We start from the raw sequence: 14,327 nt of genomic DNA on the forward strand, positions 1-14,327 counted from the left end.
CTGATCAGCCCACCAGAACTGGCAAGGAGTGGGAACCTGGTTCCCATCTCCCCGCCACTTGCAGGACCCGGGAAACTGACCAGCATAGGACCTGGGAAACTGACCAGCAGGAGGAAGCTGGGGAGAAGCTGTGCCACCGCGACCATCTGTCCCTGCATTACCCCCACTTGGGGGAGCTCATCCAGCAGACAGAGGTAGTAGCGTGATTTCTCATCAACTGGGTGAAACCGTGCCACACCAGCTCTCTGTCCAGCGAGCAGACAGCTGCTGCAGTGGAGCTTCTCCCTGCTTCCTCCAGCTGGGGGCTGGAGTGCTCTCCATTTGCACTTAACTTGTGTTAATGGAATTAAGAGCAAATTGAAAAATTATGCATACTGGAGGATTACTGTATTACATCAATTTGCCACATAGGTCAGAGTCCATCAGTTCGGCATAATGGGGTGATGTGCATGTACGACTCTCGCCTCAATCAACTAACCAACATTACCTGGGGTCTGGCTAGCCTCAGAGGATGAGTGAGTGTATCTACTTAACTGGGTTAAGAATTAGGTTGTTAAATTGGGATAAAAATTGGACCGTTAACCATTCAAGCTATACATTACTTTTGATTTGCTTTCTAATTGTTAACTATTCAATTTAAATATGGTTTTTAAACTGTTAACATATATTCTTATGGGACTGCTGCCAGCCTGATCAACTGTGCAGCAGCATCATCATATCATGCCAGGCTTTGGAGGCAGGTAAGCAAGCAAGGGTAAGAGGCATTTTGCCATCAAAGGTGGGGGAATGTCAGCCTTCTGCTTTGAGAAGCATCCCTGGGAGTGGACCTCCCCCACACCACACATTCCGCGGTGCTCATGTTGCAAGGGCACGGAACATGGTGAGGAGAGTATGTGGTTCATCATGGGCTGGAGAGGGCCTCTGTGCTCTTATACAAGGCATCTCAGGAACTCTGTTTGCAGCATCATCAGCCACAACATCTCCCCCTGGGTCTGGACTTCATACTCTCTAAGCATTCTCCAGTCCTCCCAATCTGCCCTCCTGTCTTCCTCATCTGCCCTTCTGGCCTCAGTGGTTTCCAGGCAATAAGAGAAGAGAGGTTTTGTTGAGGGAAGGGGCAGAACACAAAGCTCTTCCCGAGTTACAGGCTGGATTAAACAGCTTGGCAGGCCAGATCTGACCTGCAGGATCTTGCCTGTCCCAGCTCTAATATATTACTTTATTCTGGAATGCAGGATCAACCCCTGCCCTTTACATAATTCTGCATTTGTAAATTGAAATTTAATGACAAAGACATTGCACTCCATTACTTGTATTGGGTGAACAGAAAAAAAACTCCTATGGTTTTTTACAATGCAATTTGCAATCAAACATAGCTATGAAGTGACCACAATACACTTTGTATTCTGTGTTGTAACTGAAATAAATATATTTGAAAATACAGAAAACAGGAAAAATATTTAAGTGATATTCTACTAACGCCACAATTAATTGCACTATTAGCTTTGCTGCTCACTTTAATAAGAATTTAATGTGGTTTAACTAATCTACTTTAAATTCACACCTGAGGTTCACCTGGATTCTCTTTCCACAACCCTTACGCAGACAAGCCTTAAGTCTACATAAAAAGGACGAAAAGTGTATTGCCCTTTGCATTTCAGTTTATCAGAATGCTTTCCTACAAACAAATACCATCTCCACACTATCAAATACACAGGAAAAAAAACATAGCAATATTGATACAGTTCAACACCACAAAAAAAATGTTTCTGAAGAATAAACAAACCTTACTAAAAGCTTTTTCTGTACTGATTGTAACTCAGACATACCAGAAGGCATACTTAACATAGATTCAAGAAACTGCCTCCTCTGTCTTTTAGCTAGCATGTTGCCAAACTATTAATAGCTAGTTTAAAAAAAAAAAAACACTATTGTCATGTCCCTGACAGAAAAGAAACTCTCGAAGTTACAGAAGGCAGTTGATACCACAATCTGCTGTACCAGAGTGACGTGATAATCTACCATACAGATTTATATTTTTACATCTTCAGTGAAAATGAGAGGTGAGAGGTGATTCAGCTCTCAAATAATATTGCTTAGTAGCAGGGAAATGTCCTAGATTATGGAAATTGAATTATATGAGCTATGGAAAGCAGTAGCATTTTAGTCAATTCAGAACTGGGTGCCTGATGAAAAACGTAACTGTAATGATAGGCAGGATTCTCAAGGTAGGCCTAGACAATGGAATTAAAATCAAAGTGGTAAGGTATGAGGAGGAAGTGTTAGGAAGAAAAAGAAAAAAAAAGATTTCCTCAAAAAATATATATAAAAAGTTTCATTCAAGTGAAAACTTTCAGACATATTACAGATAGTAACATTGTCTACATAGTAAATGAGTGCCATAGGAAAAGAAACAGTTCATAACAATTTACAGATGCCCCAACCAAATGAATAGGAGACTAATGAACTGTTATTATCTTGTGCACAGCACAAGAATACAGAATCAACAGCTATTTTCTGTATTCTGCAATCTGGACTTAATTCAATTGAGAATGGAGGAAGAATCACTGTTCCTTGTTAAAATGAACTAATGAATAGTGAATTTGAGAAAGGGATGGAAAAAAAGAGTTTGTCTTGAGAAACATTTCTAAACCAGCCTGTGCTGAAAACCTTATATACACCAAGGGCTGTATCAGTGGAATTTGTACTTATTTATCACATTCAAAACAAATACTGGTTATGCCTGTGACCCTGACAACAGGAGAGCCTGGAAGGCATAAAGAAGGGTGGGGGGGGACAACAACAAAACCCACAAAAATATAATCATCCACACTAAGATGGATCCAGCTATACCAAACATGAAACACTTTGGCGCCATCTCCCACATCTCTTCTACAATAATGTTTCCATTTGAATGAGATTTGAATTATTTCTTTAAAAAAAAAATCACCTATCTGAAACATCAGCCAACCAACAACAAAAATAGTGAGGAGGAAGGGTTTGACTTGTGACCAGTGTTCCCTGTAAGTGGAGCACTTGGACAGGAATTTAGGAGAGACTCAAATGCCACCCAGCTGATTATCAGAGCTCCCACTGCCAGTAGCATGTGTTTCTATGAATGGTACACAATGTTTACACTCATCCCTCGCTATACAAGCACAATTGGCTCCCATCTACTGCTCAGACGAAAACTCATAAGATACTAAATTACCATTAAATTACATGTAAAAGTCTCTGGTTCCTAGTGCTCCTAACTCAAAGGAAAGGCAGCATGTTGTGCTGCTTTTGAAAGATAAGAGAACCTTGGGTTTGGGGCTGGGAGGGGGGCAGGTTTAAAGGGTGGGGACAATTTGGGGCCATGAGTGGGAGGAAGGTAGGGTAGTGGGGTTAGGGTGGCAGATAGGGTTCGTGGGGTGGGTGGGGGGCTTAAGGCTGCTCCAGATTGGGTGTGCGGCTGGTGTTGGGGGGCAGGCTGTGGTGGGTTAGGTCTGAGGGGCCAGTGGAGGGGTTAAGGCTGCCAGAACTGGTCTGTAGGCCAGCGGAGAGTGGGGGTTAAGGCTGCCACAGGCTGGGGCCACAGGGCTGGCAATGGTCAGGCTGCCAAGGCCAGTCCACAGGGCCAGTGGGCAGGGGGGTTCAGGCTGCCAAGGGCTGGGGCCGCGGGACCGGCCAGCCAGGTGAGGGTGGTGGGGAGTCAGACTGCCAGGGCTGGTCTGCGAGGGTCAGGCTGCTTGGGCTAGTCTGGTGGGGCTGGTGGGAGGGTCAGGCTGCCGTGGGTTGGGGCTGCAGGGCTAGGCACCAGCGTATGGCAGGTTGGAGCCGTGGGGAGTGGGGTAAAGCTCGTAATAGCGAGGGGAGTTCACTCGTCTAGTGAACTAAGGTAAGTATATGTGCCCCTCGTTTAAGCGAGTGCTTGTAAGTAAAGTACTCATTTAACGAGGATGAGTGTATTTCATGCTGGATTAAAAAAATTTGGAAGGAAACACTGCATGTCATTTTCTCTCTCTCTCTTTTCTCAAAGAGAAACCTCTCAAGAAAGTCTCAGCGATGGTCAAAGAACCTTTGATTGACCCTGATTTGCTATAAAATTGCTTCATTAACCTGAAAGGACAACAAATTCCGACAGTAGTAGTCTGAGGAAAAGCACAACTACATGTCACTTACCATAGAAGTGTTTTTGTTTCATAACTCCAAATGACAGTCACTCCAGGCAGTCTCCCAATTCGACAGATTAAAGAATAAAATGTAACATGTTCTGCACAAACACTGAAATAACTGGATTATGTGGTAGTCTGATTTCTCTCACCTCTTTCTGGATCCAGCTCTACTTTCCATTTCCCAATTCAGCACCTGTCCTTGTTAGCAGATGATAGAAAAAGCAGCTATACCTTCCATCTAGTTATTGTAGCCATGATTGCTTTTATTGAGGAAAATGCAGAGAGCACCTACAGCGTTCATTTGTCAGCACAGGGAAATGCATAGCTTAAAGAAGAGAGCAATGAGCAGAAAATGGCACTGTTCTAAAATCGGAATATACTCTCACCACCCACAATCATCTGAATATGTTAGTCAGAGCCACATTTTGCCTCAAAATTCAGTTCAGATCTCTACCTTTACTTCAGATATAGGCTCCCTATCATGAAATCTATCAGAATTAAAATAAAATCTGGTATAATCAGAAACAACCTGGTACATACCATTTTCACTTTATTAACAAACACAAATCTTTAATAGACATCTTTCTTTAGACCATTTATCATTCATAAATATTATATAATCAGATATGTTACAGAAATAAAAGATATATTCTCAGCTTAGTTTAACAAAAAAAGCTTTTTTGTTTAACTCTCTTCCAGTCCAGAAGCCTTTCACTCCAGCACAAAGCAAGGCTCACTGTAATTTTGTTCTTTTACAAACACACACACACACGTCCCACATCTTTCTTTATAACTGGAGCCTGGACAACACTATCCCTTCACCTTATTTAATGACGCATAATCTTTTCCCTACGCCCAACAAACAAGGCACATTTTCATCATTATGTAAACTCAACTGTTAAAATACATTTATACAAGGATAATTAAGACAAGGAGATTGAATCTTGCTGTCCTCCTCTGCAGAAACTGTGATCAGTGTCCTTTCCAGGCTTGCACAGAAGCACTAGTGATTGATGATTTTATTGCTGTCATCTTATTCTCAAATACAAACAGATAAATATTTTCAAATTAGAGCTGTCACTCCTTTCAGAGACATCTCTCTTATTACTCACTAGTTAACAATCAGACTGTTGTGGGTGGAGAGGTCCAGCCCTTAACCACACACTTAGCACCAACCAACATTTAATGTAATTTCTCCTACTATATATTTTAGATTGTCAGTTGGTGCTACATTTGTTCAAGAACTACTCAAACTGTAAGCACTTCATTAAGCAAATTCTCCCCTGCAGCAACTTCAAAGTGTTAAACTTTGAAGTGCCAGCTCGCATCTAGCTGCGGCTCACCTGCCGGTACTTCGAAGTCCCTGGGCAATTTCGAAGTCCCTTTACTCCTCAAAATTTTGCCCAGGCACTTCGAAGTACCAGCAGGTGAGCCGCAGCTAGATGTGAGCCGGCACTTTGAAGTTGCCGCAGGGGGGAATTTGCTTGATGAAGCGCTGCATAGGCACCACAGCACTTTATTAATAAACTCCTAACACCCTACTTACCATGCTCCCTTCGAAGTAAGGACCTAGTGTAGACAAGCCCATGGCCTACTACACACTCACCAGCAGGGACAGTAAGCATAGGGAATGTGGGGGCGGGGTGTCAGCTGCAAGACAAAAACAGTGGTCACGGGGAGAGGGGGATCAACTCTGCCTATCTCCAGATGGGTAAGTGTTCCCCCAAAACCCTGCCCATAACTACCCACCACCAACATGCTGGTGCCAGGAAACCTGGCTCTGTCACCCCTGCCCAAAGCTCATGCTAGGGCTAAGGAAAGCAGCCAAGCCCTCGACCTGCCCCTCTTGCCAGGATGGGGGGCAAGAGCCATAGCATGGCCCTCCTACCCCCCAGAACTCAATCCAGAGTCAGGCCTAGGCCCAATGCCATAGTCTGCTCTTACCCCCGAGCTACGCATGGTTGGGGCCCAGTCCCACAGCACCCTGCCACAGCCCACGACTCCTCCCTCCTCCCACAAACTCAGACTAGGGTGAGGCCCAGCACAGCCCCCACATCCCACCCACTAGGTTGGGGATGCCCCCCCCGGCAATTCACTCTGAGCCCAGGTCAAGCGCACAGTCCCAGCCCCACTAGAGCTTAGGCCAGGGCCAGTGTCACAGCATAGCCCCACCCCCCATGCACATTTACCTCCCGCGGAGCTCAGGCTGAGCCCAGCACAGAGGCCCTCCCCAGCCCTCATGGGCCTCCTGCAGCTCAAGACAGGACTGGGGAAAGCAGCCCGGCCCCAACCTCCCAACTCCTGCAAGGGCCACTGCAGCTCAGCCTAGTCCCCTCTCCCCACAGCTCTCCCTCTCACAGGACAGGTGGAAGGGCTGTGAGCTGTGGCCATAACTGGTCCCCCAATTCAGAAACATTTGGGGGAGCTGTAAGCTGTGGCCCAAACTGGTCCCCTAACCCAGGAACAGGTGGGGGAAGGAGTAGTTGCATCCAAACACATTCCCCCAACCCGGGCACAGGCAAGTGGGAGGAGGCAGGAGCCGTGGCCAGACCTGGCCTCCCCAACCTGGGGACTGGCAAGGGGTTTTGGGAGCCACGGCCCAAACCACACCCCCAGGACTCTAAGCAGGTTGACAAGACCTACCAGCTGGATACCTGGAAAAAATTCCTTGCGCTAACTCTGAGCCTCTCTGCAGCCACTGCAGATACTTATCTGCACTCGCAGACGTGCCACGAACCAGTGCAGACAGACAATCTCAATGTACCATTCTCTCCATAAACTTATCAAGCTCAGTCTTGAAGACAATTAGGCTTTTTGCCTTCACTGTTACCTTTGCAAGGCTGTTCGAGAACTTCATTCTAATGGTTAGAGATGTTTGTTCAACTTCAAGCCTAAATTTATTGACAGCCCGTTTATATCCATTTGTTCTTAAACGACTTCTCCCCTTTCCTGATCTTTATCCCTCTGATGTATTTATAGAAGGCAATAATATTTGGCACCCTTGGTTTGCCTATGCTACATAAGCCATGCTCCTAAGTCTCCTCTCATAAAGGTAGGTTTCTCCATTCATCCGCCGCACCTTTTCCAGTTTGAATTAATCTTCTGCTTAAACATGGCAGACCAGAACTCCACACTATTCAAGATGAAGTCTCATCAGTACCTTGTATAATAGTAGTAGTACTTCCTCACCTCTATTGGAAATACTTCACCTAACACATTTTAGGATTGAATTAGTCTCTCTCATGGCAAAAGCACATTCACCAGGGCCACATCTACACTAGCCCCAAACCTCAAAATGGCCATTTCGAAGTTTACTAATGAAGCACTGAAATACATATTCAGCGCCTCATTAGCATGCGGGCGGCTGCAGCACTTCAAAATTGACGCAGTTCGCCGCCACGCGGCTCATTCCGACGGGGCTCCTTTTCGAAAGGACCCCGCCTACTTCTAAGTCCCCTTATTCCCATCTGCTCACAGGAATAAGGAGACTTCAAAGTAGCTGGGGTCCTTTCGAAAAGGAGCCCCGTTGGGACAAGCCACATCAATTTCGAAGTGCCGTGGCCGCCCGTATGCTAATGAGGCGCTGAATATGTATTTCAGCGCTTCATTAGTAAACGTCGAAATGGCCGTTTACATGGCCATTTCGAAGTTTGGGGCTAGTGTAGACATAGCCCAGATGAAAATGAGCACCCATCAACTAATATACTCAGGCCTACCTCCTCCTCCATCACTTCCAACTCATGTGTCTCCTGCTTCTAGCAGATATTCATATTGTTAGTTCCTAAATGTATGACCTTGCTCTTTGCACTATTGAATTTTATACTATTTTTATTACAGTAAACTTTGACATCCAGCAACACTGAGACTGAAAGGTTATCCAGAATATTTGAATATCTGACAACAGAAGTATACCTAGCAATGCATAACTCTAAAGAAAAACAAGATTAACTATTAACAAACAAACAAAAGTGTATGCAGAGTACTTTATTTACCAGTAAACTGTAAATACTGTATTTGCTGTATTTATTCTATTTACTTTCACTACAATGAACTTAACGGAAAACACAACAAAAGTGTACTTATGGTTAAAATGCTGGTACTTGAGCGTTCCAGATGATAGAATGCTGGATATGAAAGCGTTTACTGTACTCCAGTTTTCAAGGTCATCCAAATTTTCTTGTATAGTATTACATTCCTTCAGATTTTGGTAATACCTCCTATTGTGTTATCTGCAAATTGTATTGGCACATTCCCCACTTTGTGCGCCAAGTTCATTAATGAACATGTTAAATAAGATTGGTCCTCCATGAGGAAATCCACTACTAATTTCACTCCGGATTGAGAGGTCACCTCTCAGTATAACATGCTGCAGCCTCCTATTACTAACCTCCTTATCCACCTTGCAAGTTTTGTATTAATCCCTATATTCCCAAATGTAATAACTTCCCATGCGGAAATGTATTAAATGCCTTACTTGAAATCCATACAGATGAGATCTATTACCTCTACGTTGTCAAGAAAATCACTTATTTTCTCTTGAGAGATTGGGTTGATTCAACAAGATCTCCCTTTTGAAAAGCCATGTTGCATTTTATTCCAGTCGCTGTTTCCCTCCATGTTCTTAGCTAACTTCCCTTTCAAAATCTGTTCTAAAACAATGGTCCTTAAACTTTTGAGGGTGCTCCCTCCCTAGAGCCAGGGCTGGGATGAAGATACAACTCAGTGGGGGAAGAGGGATGAAGAGGGGGTTAAGGAGACCAAGACTGGGCTAAAGCCCAGGCTGGGGTTAGGTCTGAGTCAGTGGCCAAGCTGCAGTGGGGCCAGCAGCCAGGCTCAGCTCCACTCCCAGCCCACCCCACGAACTTGGCCCCAGACCCAGAATAGAGCCATATCCTGGGGTTCAGTTTGGGGGACAGGACAGGAGCCAAGCAGGAGGTGGTCACAGGCCAGGTAGCACTCTGCCTCTGCGGCAGCTGACCTGGCACCGTCACACCACCTGAAAACATTTCTTTGCAGCACAAAATCTGAGGACTCTCTAAGACCTTTCATACAACTGAAGTCAAACTAATAAGCCTGTAGATTCCCAGACGACTTCTCCACGCCTCCTTAAAAATAGATACCATATTCGTAACTGGACTACAGGAAGATTACTGAGAAACCCAGGAAACTAAGGAGCAAATACCACTCTGGCCTCAGAACATGCACAGAGCATATCAAAAGTATCTCTAAAGAGACGCTTTTCAACAGAATAGATTCAGTCTGAGTAGGGGAGTGGAACTACCACTGTAACTGGCCCAGAGCTTCCCCCAGTAGTGGGGTGGATCTGGACCACACCCAACCCAAGGCTCTTCTGGCTAAGGGGACAAGGGCGTGGACAAGCTGGCTTGGGGCTTCAGCCACTAGGGAAGGAAGAGGGGGACAAGAAGGGTTGGAACTCCAGTTGCCAAAGCGGTGCTCTAGCTGCCACCCAGGATTAAAATTTACAAGTTAGTAGCCACGTGCTCTGTGAACATCAACCACGTTTTTAACCAATGATGCCACTAACTAGTTATTGGAGAAGTAAGATTCTAATAAAAGTTTAACGTGACCAGAAAAACAGCGCTAGTTTTTGTCTGCAACAAATTTTAGAGCATTCCACGATAACAGTTCTCTTGTAAGAGAAACAGGGTCTCTCATATACATTGTGACTTAGTTCTAGCAAAACTTGTTTTAATGAACTTTGGCCAGTCAACAAGCAAACAATCCAGTTGTATTAAGCAGCATTCAAGGACCATGCTCTACCCCAAGTTCTTGTGCTGTGCTTTTACCATGGGTATAACGTGCTTCACACAGCTCCCCCACTACAAGAGATCATAGGTTAGCCAACAGTGGTTGTGTTTACTGCAAGCTATATTTATAATATCTACTTTTATACTATTACCATGGTCACATTAGTATAGTTAGCACAGTTTAAAAAAAAACGAACGACTTACTAGCACCATCTCTCACATAACAATCCATAATACTGAGATAAATAACGAAGTGATAAGACTATTATGGGGAATCAAATTCATTCTTTAGAACTGGTCATCTTAGCTGTAGACATATGCAGTCTGATTATTCACCCATAAATATCAAAGGGAGATTTGTAAAATAATACAGGATCAGAATGACAAATAGACTCTTACCTTTAACAAAACTGATAATTCTGCTTATTTCACCATCCTCCTGACTTTCTCTACCACTTTGTCTTTGGGGGTTTCTCCACAATCTTTGTCTCTGCACAAGCTACTTTAAAGCCACTCCCAAATTTTCCCTAATCATCATCAGCTTTACTCCTACACCATTCCCCACTGCCTATGATTAAATGATCCATGATAAAATTAGCTGATGACAACAGGTAGTGTTTCATAATTAGGCTTTAGATTTAATACCACAGTTAGAATGATATGGGGAACAGGCAAATTAACTTTTCCCACAGGTATTCTTTCAGGATGTTTGAGGACTCAAGAACACAGAAATCTATCAGTTTATGCTCACTTTTCACTTGGAGGATTGATTTACAATCACCACAAATTAAAAACACAGTTTTATTAATAACACTTTAGCTGTAGCCTGAATTAAATAAAAATGCCTCACATGAAACGGACACATGACATTCATTCCGCAGATATTATGATTGCTCCATTTGAGAATAAAAGGTTTTCTTTTAACATTATACATTAAATGCAGTTACCATCAGCAAATACTGGGGTTGGATAACGGGAAAACGAGAAGAGGGACAAGAGAGAGAAGAGCTACTGTGTGGGACACAAAAATAAGAGTCAAGATATATTTATTACATCCACAAGCGCTGAGCAATGTCACCGGAGGAGACACAGACCACCCCCCCCCCCCCGTGTGTCTGCCGGGAGGAATCAGAGGCAGGTTGCTACGATAGGATCCCTGGCGTTTCCTTTCCCTGTGCTACCCCGCAGGAAGAGGCTGCTTGAGGGGGAAGGAGCATCCCGGCCCGAAACGCAGCGGGGCGCCGGCAGGACTGCCCCAGGCCCCACGCCTCCCCCGGCGCCAGAGAGAAAAAGAGGCCGGGCAGAGTCGGCTCCCTCCCAGCTACCCCCGACTCCGCCCGAGCGCCCCCTGCTCGCCCCGCCTGCAAACAGGCCACCCGGCCGCGGAGAGGGCGGGGAAGAGGAGGCTAGAAAGGGAGAGGTCGCAGCCACAACCGGGGCGAGCCCCGCCTGAGCTGACGGCAGATCCCGTAGGACCAGGCCGCCCCTCGCCTCCAGCCCGGCCGCATCCTACCCCCTCAGCCGCGACCGGCGGCTCTGGCCCCCGTAGGCCCTGCCCGGGCTCCCCCCACGCCCAGGCTACCCTCGGGGCGTGGGGCCCCGTCTCTCACCTGCCGCCCGCCCGCCCGGGGGCTCCGTCTGCTGCCTGTCAACGACGGCGGGGGGGGAGCGAGGGGGCATCAGCGCCAGGCAGCCTCGGCTCCTCCCCACCCTCTCCTCTCTCACGCTCAGCTCCCTCCCGCGCCCCCAGCTCGAGACACTACGAAACCCCACCTCCGGCGCGAGCCCGGCAAACCCCGCCCCCGCCGCACGACACCTCCCCCCTCACGCTGCGATGCGCCCCAAAGCTCCACCCCTGCGCGGGCCTCTGCGACGGAGTCAGCGCTGTTAGCGCCGCACGCACGCGCTAAGAAGGTTCGGAAGCGGCCGCAACACCTCCTCATCTCGGGCTTGTTCCTGGACCCTGAGAGTGCGCGCGCGCGCGCGCCCGCGCCAAAGCGATCGCAGGAACGTCAGCACGAGCTCAGCGTGATCTGCGGCGCGCCTGGGGTGGGCGGGAATTTTGTCTTTTCCCGCGTGCCGTAACCGGCACGTTGTCGATAGGGTAGAGCCGACGCGGGAGGAAAGAGCCAAGCCCCGCCCCCCTCCATTCACGCACAGGTACTGAGTGACAGTCGCGCGGCTTGGGCGGGGCGGGCCTGTAGACGCAGTGCGCCTCCCCCCATTCTGGGGCTGGCTCTGGGTCGCGCGCGGGGGCTTTGGGCGAGGCAACAGTTTCCCGCGCTCTCAGGTAGGGGAGAGGGGCTGTGATCGAGCAGACGGACCCCTCCCTCCGCCAGCACGCGAGACAGAGCCGCTGGTAGAGGCTGGGGAGGAGTTGCGGGTTGGGGGGCCGAGGGGATTGCTCCGCCCTTTGCCCACAGAATTTCGGGCTGTCCTCGTTGTGCCCCCGACCACGAACTATCGAGATGCGTCGCCTTCGCCGCACGTCGTTCAGCTCAACTGGCTCCTCCCTGCGGTCTGGGAGCGAGCGGGGAGAAGGGGCGTCTCCCAAGCCAGCCCCCTTGTGAGCCCGACCGGGGATGCTGCCTCAGGTGTAGGTTCCTCCTGCTTCCTCTTTACAGGAAGGGTGGAAGAGTGGCCGCCACACCGGCCTCTTAAATTATCCTCCCTGAGCATTTGAGCGGTGTGGAGTAATTCACCCCTTTCAGAGGCGCTGATACGGGTCTGCATTGTTTTGTGTGTTTGTGATCATAAAAGCTAGAGCCTTGTCTTTTAAGTGAGGGTCTGGAGAATATGCCTCAGAAGGGGCTAGTACATGGTAGTGCTGTGCACCAGCCCAACACAAGCTCTGTCTAGTATACAGAATAATTTACAACACAGGCTGAAGCCTGGTTTAGTCTACAGCCCTGTACTGGCATAACTTCATCATTCAAGGGTGTGGAAGAAGCCTCATCCCTGAGCAATTGAGTTGTTCTGACCTAACACACACAAACACATGTAGACAGCGCTTCTGCCAACATAACTATCACCTTTGGGGGAGGTGGATTAAGCTGATAGAAGAGCTTTCTTCAAGCAATGTAGAGTATCTTTCTTAAATTGCTGCAGCAGGGACAGCTACATGAATGCAGTGTTTTAAATGTAGATTTGCCTTGAAGCAGCATGTCCTTTCTGCCCTATACCTTGAATTTCTCTAGTCTGGCACCCTCTCCTCTGACAACATCCATGGTCCAGCATGATTTTATTTATCTAGATGTCCATTTATCATTGTGGACAAGGTCCTCTTGGTCCAATGAAGTTTTATAGGCACGAGTCCTGGCTCTCTATGTTCTCTGTTGTTATTTCGTGTTAATTTACCTCTAAATGTCTTCTAAGAGTCCAGTAAATAGTGGAAATGTTGGTAATGCTGCTAGACAATACTGACTTTCCATGGTTCAGGAAATTCTGTCGTTCAGCACCAGTCAGGTCCCAAGAGTGCTATATTAAGGAGATTCAACCTGTACTAGAAAATAGGAAGAGTGATGCATGAATGATAGTTTGCAATGTACTTCCACGCACGTCAGCTGAAACCTAAGGGGGAAAGGTGACGTGAAGGAAATGGGTGTTCTGTCTTGCACAGAACTTAAGTACAGTAAGGTCTCAGAGTACATAATCCTGCTTTCGTGGCTGACCCCCAATTCCTACAGTAAACCCTGGAATTCTGCGGCTTCCAGTTATGCTTAACTCACTAGCCCTGGCTTAACTCCCCCAGCTCGACACGGCCCCGGCTCGGCCCCCGTCCCTAAGCTCTGCTCACCCCCCACCCCGACCTCTGGCTCTAGCTCAATACCCCTCAGGTGCAACTCCAGCTCAACCTCCCCAGCCCTAGTTCAACCCCCCCGCCAGCTCACCACACAAGCCTGGCTCTGTCTCGCCACCTCTCACTCACGACTCCAGCTCAACCCCCTGCACGTGACCCTGGTTTAAACCCCCGTGCGTGGCCCCGTTTCCATCCTCCTGCCCCAGTTCAAACCCCAGCATGTGTCTCCAGTTCAAACCCCTCATGTGCGGCCCCATTTCCATCCTCCTGCTCTGGTTTAAACCCCCCATGCATGGCTCCAGTTCAAATCCCCCTATTGCCCCCAGTTCATACCCCACTTGCGGCTCTGGTTCAAACCTGCCCCCCTGTGCGCTGTTCCAGTTCAGCACTACTGCCCTGGTTCAGACTCCCCGCGTGCAGCTTCTGTTCCATCCTCCCACCCCTGTTGAAATCACCTACAGCCTGGCTCACCACCCCCGCGCACAGCTCCAGTTCAACTCCACCCCTCACTCCTCTGCAGCCCTAACCCGCCCCAGGCTTAGCCCCTCCTGCCTGCCTCCCAGGGCCCCAACCCACTGCCAGGCTTAACTCTCCCCAACTGCC

At 47.7% G+C, this 14,327-nt stretch overlaps 2 protein-coding genes across 13 annotated transcripts in view; one reads left to right on the forward strand and one right to left on the reverse strand.

The window, feature by feature from the left end:
- The window catches only part of ERC1 (ELKS/RAB6-interacting/CAST family member 1), a 509,051-nt gene extending 497,385 nt beyond the window's left edge, over positions 1-11,666 (reverse strand). For 9 of the 10 annotated variants that reach the window (XM_075006075.1, XM_075006082.1, XM_075006057.1 and 6 more), the window contains exon 1: positions 11,536-11,666. The gene's annotated coding sequence lies outside the window, so the exon portion shown is untranslated. The remainder of the gene's footprint in view (positions 1-11,535) is intronic. The other variant, XM_075006099.1, reaches the window with a different exon arrangement.
- Positions 11,667-11,876: 210 nt separating this feature from the next.
- RAD52 (RAD52 homolog, DNA repair protein) overlaps positions 11,877-14,327 on the forward strand; it is a 31,917-nt gene continuing 29,466 nt past the window's right edge. For all 3 annotated transcript variants that reach the window (XM_074983776.1, XM_074983775.1, XM_074983777.1), the window contains exon 1: positions 11,877-12,085. The gene's annotated coding sequence lies outside the window, so the exon portion shown is untranslated. The remainder of the gene's footprint in view (positions 12,086-14,327) is intronic.

Source organism: Carettochelys insculpta, chromosome 1 (genome assembly GCF_033958435.1).
Source record: "Carettochelys insculpta isolate YL-2023 chromosome 1, ASM3395843v1, whole genome shotgun sequence".
In the NCBI taxonomy this organism is placed as follows: Eukaryota; Metazoa; Chordata; order Testudines; family Carettochelyidae; genus Carettochelys; species Carettochelys insculpta.